General features: G+C 43.8%; 1 protein-coding gene across 3 annotated transcripts in view; it reads left to right on the forward strand.

The window, feature by feature from the left end:
• AATF (apoptosis antagonizing transcription factor) overlaps positions 1-11,958 on the forward strand; it is an 83,766-nt gene that overhangs the window by 69,529 nt on the left and 2,279 nt on the right. The gene's annotated exons all lie outside the window — the stretch shown is intronic.

An 11,958-nucleotide genomic window follows, 5' to 3' on the forward strand; every position in this document is an offset into this window, starting at 1 on the left:
ACTTCCATTGGCTTCAGTGCAAGCAGAATTGGGACCTTTTGGTGTTTGAATCGTCTGCCCATATAGAGATGGGCAGGAGACCCTAAGTGTGCATCAGGGCCTGGATTTTCCCAGCATTTAGAAAGGGAGGGAGCTGGGATTTTGGTCCAACGCCATTGTCGATGATACCTAGTGACTATATAAAACAGCAACATGAAAAATCTTTCTAGATTGCAGAATTTATGAAAACACCTGATCCTTATTTTTGTTGTATCCCTGCTGTTATCTGGACAAATTTGTGTGGTGGTGGTGGACAGCTGTATATGTATAATATATGTATTCCATGTGGTTGGTGTGTATATACTCGTGTGTGTGTGTGTGTACATGTGTACAGTATATTCACAGGGACCACAACCACACACAGTGCATGTGTTATACATGGCGTGCTTGGGCATGTATGCAATTATAGACACATGGTTGCCTGGTTGTACGTCTATCTAAGAACTCTTTTAACAAGTCTTATTGCTCTACAGTTGTGCACATCGAAAGGTAACTATTTTGTCACCTTAATAGACCCAGGAATGGCGTTCACTGAATATTTTTTCCCATGCAGTTTGAGATTGGCGTAACGTGGAGAAACCCAGTTATCTTTCATTGCGCTGTTCTTAATTACAAAAGAATCAGGGCACGCTTTCTCATACGTGTGCCAACAGTCTCGCGCTTTGTCTCCTGAAAGCGTCGTGGTAGACTTGTTACTACTGGCAATTTTAAAATCGTCACTGGATGTTTTTCTAAAACATACGCTCTAGTTCTACCAGAGCGACTGGGCTTGAAGCGGGACTTGATTCATGAAAGTCCTGTAGCCTGTGTAAGGCAGGATCGAATGTACGGTCATGGGTACAAACCCAGTTGACAGTGAGAAGGCCGTTCTAACACCAGTCCTTGCCAGTATGTTGAAAAAAGCTGGAGATTGGCTGCCAGTGAGGTACTGACTTAGACTGTTTTGCTTGGGTTTGACCTGGGTGACATGTTCTTCCTCATCCGCATTCCTTACTCTTGACGTTAGTGTGATTGCTCTGTCGGTCACAGCGCATCTCACTGCGAGCGGTGGGGGGCGCGTAGTAGGGAATCCTGGCATTAAAGAATTAATTTACTTCCAGTACATAAGAGTTTTAAAAAAAAAAAAAAATTCATGAGATACCAGCCTTTACTCGGCACACTCTGGTATTAAACCCCCAAGAGGCTGGATTAAGGGAGGAATTTGGGCTCTCGGGCTGTCAATCCGGCACCTTTCATGAACACAGAATTTACTAAAATAAATAAGATAAACCAAAGTGATGCTTTCTGGAACTAGTGAGTCAGAGGCTTCTCTCTTGCATATGTGTAAATCCAGAGGAACTCTACTGACTTCAGTGGAATTATTCCAGATTTACGTAGGCATAACCAAGAGGAAAATTTGGCCCACTCTTCGTAGGTTTAATCCTGTGACTCTCATTGATTGATGCTAACATCCAGGGTAATCCATTTGAATATTTCCCTCTCCACCCCTCCCTCTGGGGGGAAAAAAATTCTGCTGGCTTGCGAATGAGCTCTGTTTCCTAAATTATCCCGGGGGAATGGTTAAGACCTGTAACGGTTACACTGTAGCTTCTAGGAAGAGACCCCCTTCCTGGGGCTTGTTGACATTGCCAGGGTCATCTATTGTAAATATTGGCGGGGAACTGTCACTCCAACACCCTTGCAGCTGTCTCAACCTGGCCGATTCATGGTTGGACTACTGTGAGGGCTTGCGACAGAGTCTGGTGGTGGCCTAGCAATAGACCTTCAGCTGCTTCTGAATTGTTTGGAGCTCCAGCAAGGCGCATATCCTCCTGTGAAACACAAACCGTTCAACTCAACTGTTTGCACTGAGGCATCGGGGCTCCTGGGATGCTCTTCCCACAGCTCCTGTGCATCATTTTGTTTGATGGGCAATTTTTTTTTTTTTTTTTTTTACCAGTAGTTCACTCTTCAGAAATTGATTCATGTATAAGCAGTTAAGCATCCATGGCTTTTTAACTATATTTGTTAAAGGGGTTGGTATTTGAACAAGGAGCTTCATCTTTTCAAAGCTGGCAGTCATGAAACAGAAAATGCGACCCTGGCTAATGCCAGTTTTCTGGAATCATCAAGCCCTTATGTTTAATATTCAACATATTTAGCAAGGAAACAAACTCCTGAGTTATGGAAATTTCCTTTTTAAGGGGGAAAAAAACTGTTAAGAGCAGCAAAATGATTTGTGAGATTGGAAGATCTCCTTTGTGAGACAATTTGTCTTCTCTTGCATCAAATCTATTATAAAACAGTCAAGCTGTGAAAGAGGGAAATCATCCCAGGAACATGGAGTATTAAAGTACACAAAGAAAATTTCCCTCCTTGTGTTTTGTGTATGTACACATATGGTGTTACAGTGACTAATCTGCTCAAAGAGTGGTTAAAAAAAGAAAGGAGATCAGAGAGGTAAAATTTTTAAAATTTATGATGGGAATTGCAACTGCCTGTGATGGTGATGGAGTACATCAGAGGTTTCTCCATCTCCCCATATCTCGTTGCTTCCACAACTACTCATCTGCATCCACGTTTCTGGTGCTCCCACCTACTTTATCTTTAGGTATCTGTCTAGTGCTCATCGCAGTGGTACCTAAAGCTGTCATGCAAATGCAAACGGTAGACAAACCAAAATGAGGGGAGGTTCTCACTGTGCCCAGTTTCTTGCTCTCAAGCATTGAGGGCAGGTAGAGGATTATCTCAATGGCCATACAAGTGCAAGATAGAATAAGGGAGAAAAAGCTGGATTAAGCAAGTGTGTGGGGATAGGTTTGAACCCCATGCCTGGCTTGAGTGCGGGGAGGGGAAAATCCCTTGAGAAACAATCCTTCCATGTGCCTTTATTCTTCCCCTCCCTATATCCATGCTCTGCGAGGTGTGCAGAGTCCCTTTGTTTAGGGCTAGAACTGGCTTTCTTAAATATTTATAAATCTTGTGCCTGGTCTCATGAGACAAGCCAGAGGTCATATGTCATCTTTCGTAATTTAAAGCTGTGGGGCTAAAAGCATTTGCACTGGCTTGAAGGACCCAATCCTGACCTGACCGAGAGAGAGGGAATTGAAACAGACCTTTCTGAATCTCCTTCAAGCACCGAGCATGGTGAGGATAGCTGTCTTGCTGGGTAATTTATAGCCTGAGTTTTGCACTCCTCCGTGTTCATGACTTTGGTGGGGAAATGAGTCAGACAGTGCCACCCTGTGGCCAGACACTTCCTAAACTGGAGGAGCAGGGAGTTGCATGTAAATCTGACAGCAGGGACCTGGCCGTGTGGGAATTAACTGCACAATATTCCGAGTTACTTGTTTTAAAAGACACTGGTAATTTAATGCTAGTCTGGTGAACACTGAGCAGGTCTCTGCCGCTTATTCCGCTGGGCACATTCATCCAAAATTAACTTGCCACTGCGGAAATACTGAGCTGACTCCAATCCTGCATATGCTGATTTAGGGTAAAACCTTTTAATAGAAATAAATAAAGGCACTTGCTTCCTTTGTCTCACTGGCTATCTGCCCTACCTGTCAGGGAGCTTGTAATCTGATTTGTGCTCCTGTGGGCGAAAGATTACTGGAAACAGACAAAAAGTTTTCCAGGGGAATAAATGACTATCTGATCTGCAGATGACTTCTAGTTTTGGTAGAGGTTGCACGCGCGCGCTCTCTCTCTCTCTCTAAATGGTTTTCACACTGCTATTTCCTCCGTTTTTTTGGGTTAATAATTGATTGTTCCCAGTAGAGCCCATCACTGGGATCTCGGTAGATACTGTTAATTTGAACACAGACTCTTGCTTGGGCCTATCCTAAATAGGACTTTGTGGGTGAGGAATGTAGGAAAATGGGAGGTAAATATATCAAGGAATATTTTTACAACAACTTTACACAATGAGGGAGTGATACATTTAGCATTGCTACATTAATATAGCTCCAGAAACACAGTGAAAACCCCTCTTGCCTTTTAAGCAATATGAAATTCTCCTTTCTTTGCCATCACTGCCCTACCATTCAGCAGCATTCCAGCCAAATGGAAGGCCAGTGGTTTTCTATAGTAGTAAAGAATCCTTTTATTTTCATGTAAAGCCACAGACTTTCCCCTTTCCTTAATGAGCAAAGTAAAAAAAATAAGCCCATCACATGGACTGTGAGTGGAGTGGAATCCTGACACCTGAAGGTTTGTGACAGTATTGACCACGTGAAATAGTATTATTGTTTAGCTTGCGTGATTCTAAAGGGAAGAAAAAAGGTGTTCCTTCCCGCAGCATTGTGTAACTGGATGGTGCAGTGTCATCTGGCCAGATGTGTGTTTGCATGTTGTGTAGTTGCTGGTTTATTGCAGCTTCCGTGTTTGCTACGTAGAAAATAATTGTGTTGGCTACCTTAGCTGTAGGACATCATTCATATAATTTATGCAGCAGATACAATATACTTGCTAGTTAGACTTCCATTGGCTTCATTACTTTGATGTTAATCATAGATTGTTGGACGTTTCACGAGATCTCCTCATTGAGAGACACATTTTTATTCTGTAGCCGAAATTATGGCAATGAAGGGCATTCTTTATGTAGTCAGACATATAAGCAATTTAAAAAAAGAAATTAATATTCAAACAACATCACTCAAGTATCCATTTACGTTTTTCTAGGGGTTGCTTTCACCTATGCGTTGAATTCACTTCAGGTTATGAGGGTTGGTTTATTTCACATCTATATTTTCTAAAAATTAATAGCATGATTATAATTATATTTATATATTAAATTAAATAATATTATCATGTTAGTCCTTTTTTTTTGCCGGCCAACTCTTTTGTTGAATAATAATACAACAGGAAACGGGAAAAGTAGTTTATGTGGGGATCTTTTTGAAATTTTGGACTCTAGTTTTCATATTTATTAGACATGTTTTTGTAATTAATGTTCATTAAGGGCATTCTATCCTAGTGTGTGTACATTGCATGTATAAAAGACTTGGCATGTAAACAGCCATTACAAATACTGTGTTGATGGTAGGAATTTTGAGGTTGGCAAAACGTGTCTGCTAATTCATTCGCAACTAGGGGGAGGGCAAGCATATGACGAGGATGTGTTTGTAGGTTTTATTTTAAAATAAAAAGATTTATGCTTTTAATCAAAAGCAGTGGTTTTCAACCCTTTTTCATTTGCAGACCCTAACAAATTGCGAATGGAGATGCGGACCCCTTTGGAAATCTTTAGGCATAGTCTGCGGATTCCCCGGAGTCCATAGACCACTGGTTGAAGACCACTGCTCTAAAGAATATAACTTGGTGATTTCAAGCAACTCTAGCTGTTTTATAATCTGTTTGCATCAATATGGCCGTGTGGCCTGGTGGAATGAGCACAGGGTTGGGAGGAGATTCTGCGTTCTAATCCTGTTGTGGCCTTGGGCAAAATGGGGCATAATGATACTTAGTGTCTTGAGGAGCAGTGAGTGTTTCCGTGGCTCTTCACTATGATATGAATGGGAGAATGAGCAAGCCACTGGTTTCTGACCCCTACAGGGAATGCTACCCCTACAACTCCCCCATCTGTATGCTGAATTAGGATGACCGTAGTTGCAAAGTTGTTGTTTTTTTTTTCCCCCATACAATCCACTGTTGTGGGATATTCCTTCGTCTCTTTTATTTTCTCTTCTCACCAAACAAACCACACTCTTGCAGCCACATAAGTGGTACAAATTGCTTAGAAGACTGGGTTCTTTAAAGTTGATAGGGATGCTGAATGAGGAGTAACATGAAACACAGGTTCGCACATGTGCACACTCGACATGTCAGGCTAGGGAGCTGTGGGGAGGGTATGAAACCCTTCTGGATGTGTCTAATACCCGTGCGCTCACTCTTTGGAGTTGGCTCAGAAGAAATGCATAAATAATTAAGCCAAGGTACTTACACACACATGTTTTATGGCAAATTGGTGTGTGGATCGTGATCATTTTTTCCCCAGAAACAGGTTTTATGATAATACAGTAAAAATATTAAATTAGAAAATGCCTCACTAAGGGTGATAAAACGTTACTACAGTGGAAATAGGTAATTATCCCCTCTACAGGCTAAATGACAGTTTAAAAGAAATAAAAATGTTAGTGCTCATTACTTGCTTTTGTAGGTTGCAATAAAGGGTAAGTTAAATTTTAATTCAAGGAAGACCCCTGTATCGACCTGCTCCTTCCACACACACTCTACCTCAGGTGTAAGCACTATTAATTACTCGGTCTAGGTTATTCCTCAGCACATTGCTAATACCAATACCCTCTTGTGTTAAAGTCACCTTTCCCGCACTGACTTGGGGTGGGGTGTTTCGACTCACTGGCTCAAATCTGATTTTAATATATGTGGGTGTGGGGGAGAAATTCTATGTTTTTTAGTCCAAATCCGAGTTCATTATGCATAGCCTTCAGGGGCCTGAAAGTATTAAAACCCACACTTACCCCAGTGAATTGAAACAGAGACAAGGTTAAACCTGAAGGATTGATGAGTTTTACTCTCTGCATGGTGAAATCCTGCAGAGGGGAGATGCTGCAGGGGAAAGGTAGCCTATGCAGCAGCAATAATAAATTGGCATTTTTTGGCTGGCTAAAACATTTCGTACAACCCCCTCCTCCCTTCCCATTTGCAAATAACCTCTCTCTGCACAGTGTAATCTCGGTACCAGCAGCAGGCAGTTCTCAAAGCTGGCTGGTAGTTGTTTCACACCTGGAATTTTCAGGTAGCCCTGCTAGAATTTTGACTTCGGTATGGAACATGCAGGCCCAGGCCTGCGAGCCGAAAGGGCTTGTTGTTACCCACTCTTACGAGCGAGGGTGCAACACAGCAGAGCAGTCTGGATGGTGTGGCAGGACCGTACTGCAAGTTATCCCTATGCTGTGCCTTGCGGGACTTGGTGTTCTGAATGTTGGAGCTTCTCTGTCTGTGTTCAGGCAGCGTCACACAACTGAGGAAGATGCATTGGTACTTTTAACGCCCCTATTGGCCTTGCTTGCTTTAAAAATGATTTTGCTAATTTTGGTCCCTGAGGTCCGTGTCAATGGAACGCGGATTCCTGAACTCCCCTACCCTCGGAGTAAACCAGGTAACCAAACAAAAATAGGAGAAGCCTTGAGAGATCAGTGCCCCACTGGAGACAAAGGGCCACAACCCAGGCTGATAGCAAATGTTCAAGCTAGTAGTTACCTTCATATTTTCTTTTTTGGTGGGGTTGTCCAGAGAGAGAGAGAGTGTATGTGTGTTCTGTTTAAACTTCATTACAGCACTGGGGAATGGGGGAAAGAACTAACTGGGTGCAGGGGAGAGGGGGCAGGGCAGTGACTTTAAATTTCAAAGTGCTCCTCTGTTGAGCTGAGTTTGGCCTGAAAGGTGTAACTTGACTTAGCCCTGGTTTTTTGGGCCTGTGTTTGTGCGTTCAAAAACCAACCAAGTCCAGAGGCTTGAAATTCAAAGCAGGCACAGTGTCCTTAGCACGAGCCATCAGCCTTTTTCACTGCTTGGCTGCCAGGTGCAGGCAGGTAGGTCGCACCTGCTGTGCCACTGAATGTCCTGAGGATGTTGGCGCATTCTTCTGTGGCTGTTGCAGTGTGAGTGGCTGATGAGAGCCCAGCAGGGGCATGGATGGGCTGGCTTCTGTTGATTTGTGTGCTCATCTTAAATGTGATGTGGTTTTTGGTAGGTGGGGAGGTAGGTAATTCGCTGAATTTGCTTTTGTAATAGTGTGATGGCTCCCAAACAGGGCTAACTGCATCTTGGGGGATCTGTTTTAGATCATTCCTACGTCCAGAACTCTATTTCGCAAGGCACTTGGAGTCCCTATTTCCTGTTTGATCCGATCCTATATGCCCTTCTGCGGGGATTCTCAGCCTTTCGCGTCCTGTGATCTTAGTGGTACTTTCCTCCCATCTAACCCTAATGAAAGGGGCCTCATGTCCCCCATGTTGCCAACCCACGTTCTGCTGAAAGGGTTTGTGATTCCCCTGTCTGTATAATGACCCTCTTCTGCACCAGGTGCATGGAACCCACAATGTACAATAGCGGAAGAGCGGCCTTGTGGGAAAGGCTCGGGACTGGGACTTGGGAGACTTGGTTTCCAATCCTGCATCTGCCACAGGCTCCCTCTGTCATTTTGGATGTCAGTCCCTCGCTCTTTCGCTTCCCCATCTGTAAAATGGAGAGAATACTTCCCTAATTCACAAAGGTACCGTGAGCATAAATATCTTAATGACTGTGAGGCACTTAGATACTGGAGCTATGACCCACATAGACCTATCTAGATGCCTGCGAGAGTTTAATAACCCTCTTCAATTCAGAGGAAACAATATTCTGCAAAATTTCCTTGGCTCTCAGAAAGTTTGGCAGCAGCTTTCTACTCTGTTTGCAAGCAGAGTCAATGCTCCGGATTGGACTACTTCTGTTTTAGTGCTGAAGACCCCTCCCCCCCCAAATGTGCTACCCCAGATCTATGGGGTATGTTCTGTTGGGATCTGTTTTGGCTGATGATACATGTGTTGGAAAATGAGTTAACTGGCTGGCTTTGTACCCTTAACTATTATGTGGATTATGGATAAAAAAGATCAGCAACGTGCCGAAGAGCAGAATGAGAATGTGTGTAAGCTGCTGGATATAAGTCTACTGAGGGACAGCATTGAATTAGACGTCTTTGGGACTGATCACATGGCACCATCTAAAAGTCTGACGTCTGGTATCTTAAGTCTGGTATCTCCGGTGCTGAGCATATGATTTAGAAGTAATGACTGAGTAAACGTTTTCCTGGAATGCTGATGGTGGCTTGTCCTATTGCCAATGAGTGTGATGTGTCCTAGTAACAAAAAAACCCAAAAAACGCAACAGAACACAACTGGGAGAATCTCCTGAAGAACACAAGACTGGATCTTAGCAAAGAGCCCGAATTGGCAGTAAGCCCCAGTGTAAAAATATATGTGCCTGGTGGGTGTGAGCCCAGGAAAACGGCTGCAGCTCATCAGGCCTTCTCCGCTGGTCTCTGTGCTGGAGTTGGAATGCACGGGACGGGAAAAGTGAATACACGAGCATCTGCTGGTGTGCGTACTGGAGTTACGCCCTGACTGGAGAGCCTTCATCTGGACATAACAGGGCCCGGGGCTCTCGTGGGGCAATAATCGGTGCATATGCCTCTCTATTTCATGAGACCTCAAGAGCCTTGTCTGTAGGAAGCCTGCAAAGTGGGTGCATTTGGCATTAGAATGTATCTTTGTGAGGCCGTTTGCTGCAATATGATTAGTCCTCCTTGGTGTTTAAAATGAGCTGTGTCGGGGGTTAGGGAGGGAGGAAAGGAGTGAAATCGGTGACGTTTCCTTAAAAGGTTCCAAACCACTCAGCCTTTCGAGTTACTTTGACATGAGCAACCGGCGTATGTTTGTCAGCTTTGCCCACCTGAGTGTGAAATGATGTTCTATCGAAACACCGGTTTCAGCATTTCCCTCTCCGCTCCTGACATGTGAACCCTGCTGCGGACAGTAACTGCTGCTTTCTGCCCAGGAATTTCACTGATATTGCAGAACAAGTGGAAACATTTGCTCAGTGGTAATGATGGGGTCTGGCGCAAGCAAGCAAGGCAAGGGTGGAAGGCTATGATTGTGAAGGACTAAATAGCATCGCTCGCTGCATTTCCCCTCTTCTCCCCCCCCCCAGTCAAATGATGGAGTCTTAAAGTCACAATGTCCTTTTTGTCAGTAAAACTGCCTGCTTTATGCTATCTAATTTTTAAATTGAAACAGCAAACGACAGTGGTACTTATCGGTTAATGGGCAGGGAGGTTGCAAAGTGTAGCAGAGCCAAAGTAACGCAGCGCTCTTTATTTATTTATTTTAAAAGCGCGATGGAAGACTGTGGTAGAATCAGAGGGCTGTTTGTCTCAGTCAGGGGGGTTTGGTTTGTTTGTTCCACTGGCTATTCTGCGTTTATACAATATAAAGATGAGAAGGAGACAGAAGACAGAGAGCTTTTCCCCCCTCTCCCCCCCCCCAGTGTTATTAACATGCAGTGTTGAGTTTTCACACTTAAAACAGCTGATTTCTCTCTGACCTAGTGACGGGGGCACGTTGTCGTCGGAAGAAGCTGCGCCTCTCCCGTCGTTCATTACGAAACTGCTGCTGTTTCTCACCAGAACTTAAACTTCCCCACGGCCGCCCTCTCGTGCGGGCTGCAAATCTGCATCACAAACAAAGCTTGGCTCCTCCTCACTGCGTTTGGTTGTGTCTGACGGGCGTGCGTGGCACAGTTTGTCCCCTAGCGCCGTGTTTTTGGCACCTCTTGCATTTCAGTTGAGTCTTCCCAGGATTCTAGCCCTGCCATCTTGCTTTCTTCTAGTCCAGGGTTTGCCAGTTTTTTCAAATGTCAGCTCCATTTTTTCAGAGAGTTTGGGGATTTTTTTGAGTGCATCATAGGTTACATTGTTCTCTCTCTCTTTCTGTCTGTCAGACGCTCCAGTTGCAGTTCCATAGTTAAGGCTGAGTTGAGTTTTGCGCTGAAAGCACGAATTCAACCACTAAATACAGCTATTTCACCTCCCTCCCCCAAATTGCAATACTTATTCTGACTAAAGAATGAATTTTCGGAGACTTTTCCAGTTAATTGGGTAATTAGCTTATGAGTTAAAATTGATTTCAAGAGTGGGTCCTTAAGAAATGTAGCACCATGTATCTGACCTTTTTGTCCTGAATGATCTTACTAATGAGATAATGTTGGTTCTCCCAGTTTCCACTATGGTTAAAACTGAATGAAATCTCATGCAATGGTTACATTTGAAGATAGCGTTTCAGGATGGACGGCCATTGTTTGCTGCTGTTCTTCGTAATTTAAAGTTGCCTCTTTAGCAGAGGCTGGCTGATGCGTAATGCTCTTGTACCGGAAATTCCCCAACGAATTCACCTTTTTCAAAATGGCAGCCGTCTCTGATCATTTTCAATAGGAGTGAAGATAAAATTGCCTGTAGCAAATATGCCCGTTTTCAAAATGGCCACCTGCCTCTCATTGTTTCCACTTAGCAGTGAAGCCAAGATGGTGGCCTCCTGTGCTGTCCCACACACGGGGGTTTTAAAATGTTAAATCTGTCTAAATGTAGTTTAATAAGCTCCCTTCCTTTTGGGATTGAATTGATTGCCTATTTAGCTCTTCAACTCCCTGAGTGTTGCAGGGAACAGTGCTGAGTCTGGGTCTCTTGTGTGGAGGACATTTGGCACGCTAGCCAGAGGCCCTGGGCCAGTGTTAGACATCTCATCTGCCTGGGTGTTTCTACTGCAGACAGTGTGGGAAATGTGGCCAAGAAATTTCCGTAAAGCTTACAGTAAGTGGCTGTGTCCCACCTCTCCCTTGTATTGCTCTGTGAAAGTGCAGGTGCATTTCTTGTGTGGTTTTGTTAGTTGTTATCTTCAGGAAAGTGATGTCAAGCCATGCTTTAGGGCTGTTTGGGAATGCTGTTTATGTAATACGTCCTTGTGCGTGTGTGTGTGTGTGTGTGTAAAAAATTATATACACACTGTACGTGTGTCACAGTATTAACAATCATCTCTGTATTCCGGTAGCAGCTAGAGGCCCCTATTAAGGTTGCTGCCCCTTAGTGCTAAGACTGCAAGTGTACACAGATATAGGCAGTTCCGGTCTAAATGGAGAAATCAGATGAAGGGGATAGAGCATACAGATAAGTGCTTTCCTCTACAGCCGATAAAAGTCTCTGTCTACTGTATAAATGTATCATTCATAATAGTCTAGTGTGCGACGTGCATGTGCATAGTATTTATTAGGAAACAACTTACATTTTTAATAGACACAGGGGCCCAAATTTCAGACCAGTCTGAATTTCATATGTTGGTCCCATCTCTCATTAATTAACTAGACAGAAAACGGTCCCTCTCCACCCCA

The sequence above is a fragment of the Lepidochelys kempii genome, chromosome 17, assembly GCF_965140265.1.
Source record: "Lepidochelys kempii isolate rLepKem1 chromosome 17, rLepKem1.hap2, whole genome shotgun sequence".
In the NCBI taxonomy this organism is placed as follows: Eukaryota; Metazoa; Chordata; order Testudines; family Cheloniidae; genus Lepidochelys; species Lepidochelys kempii.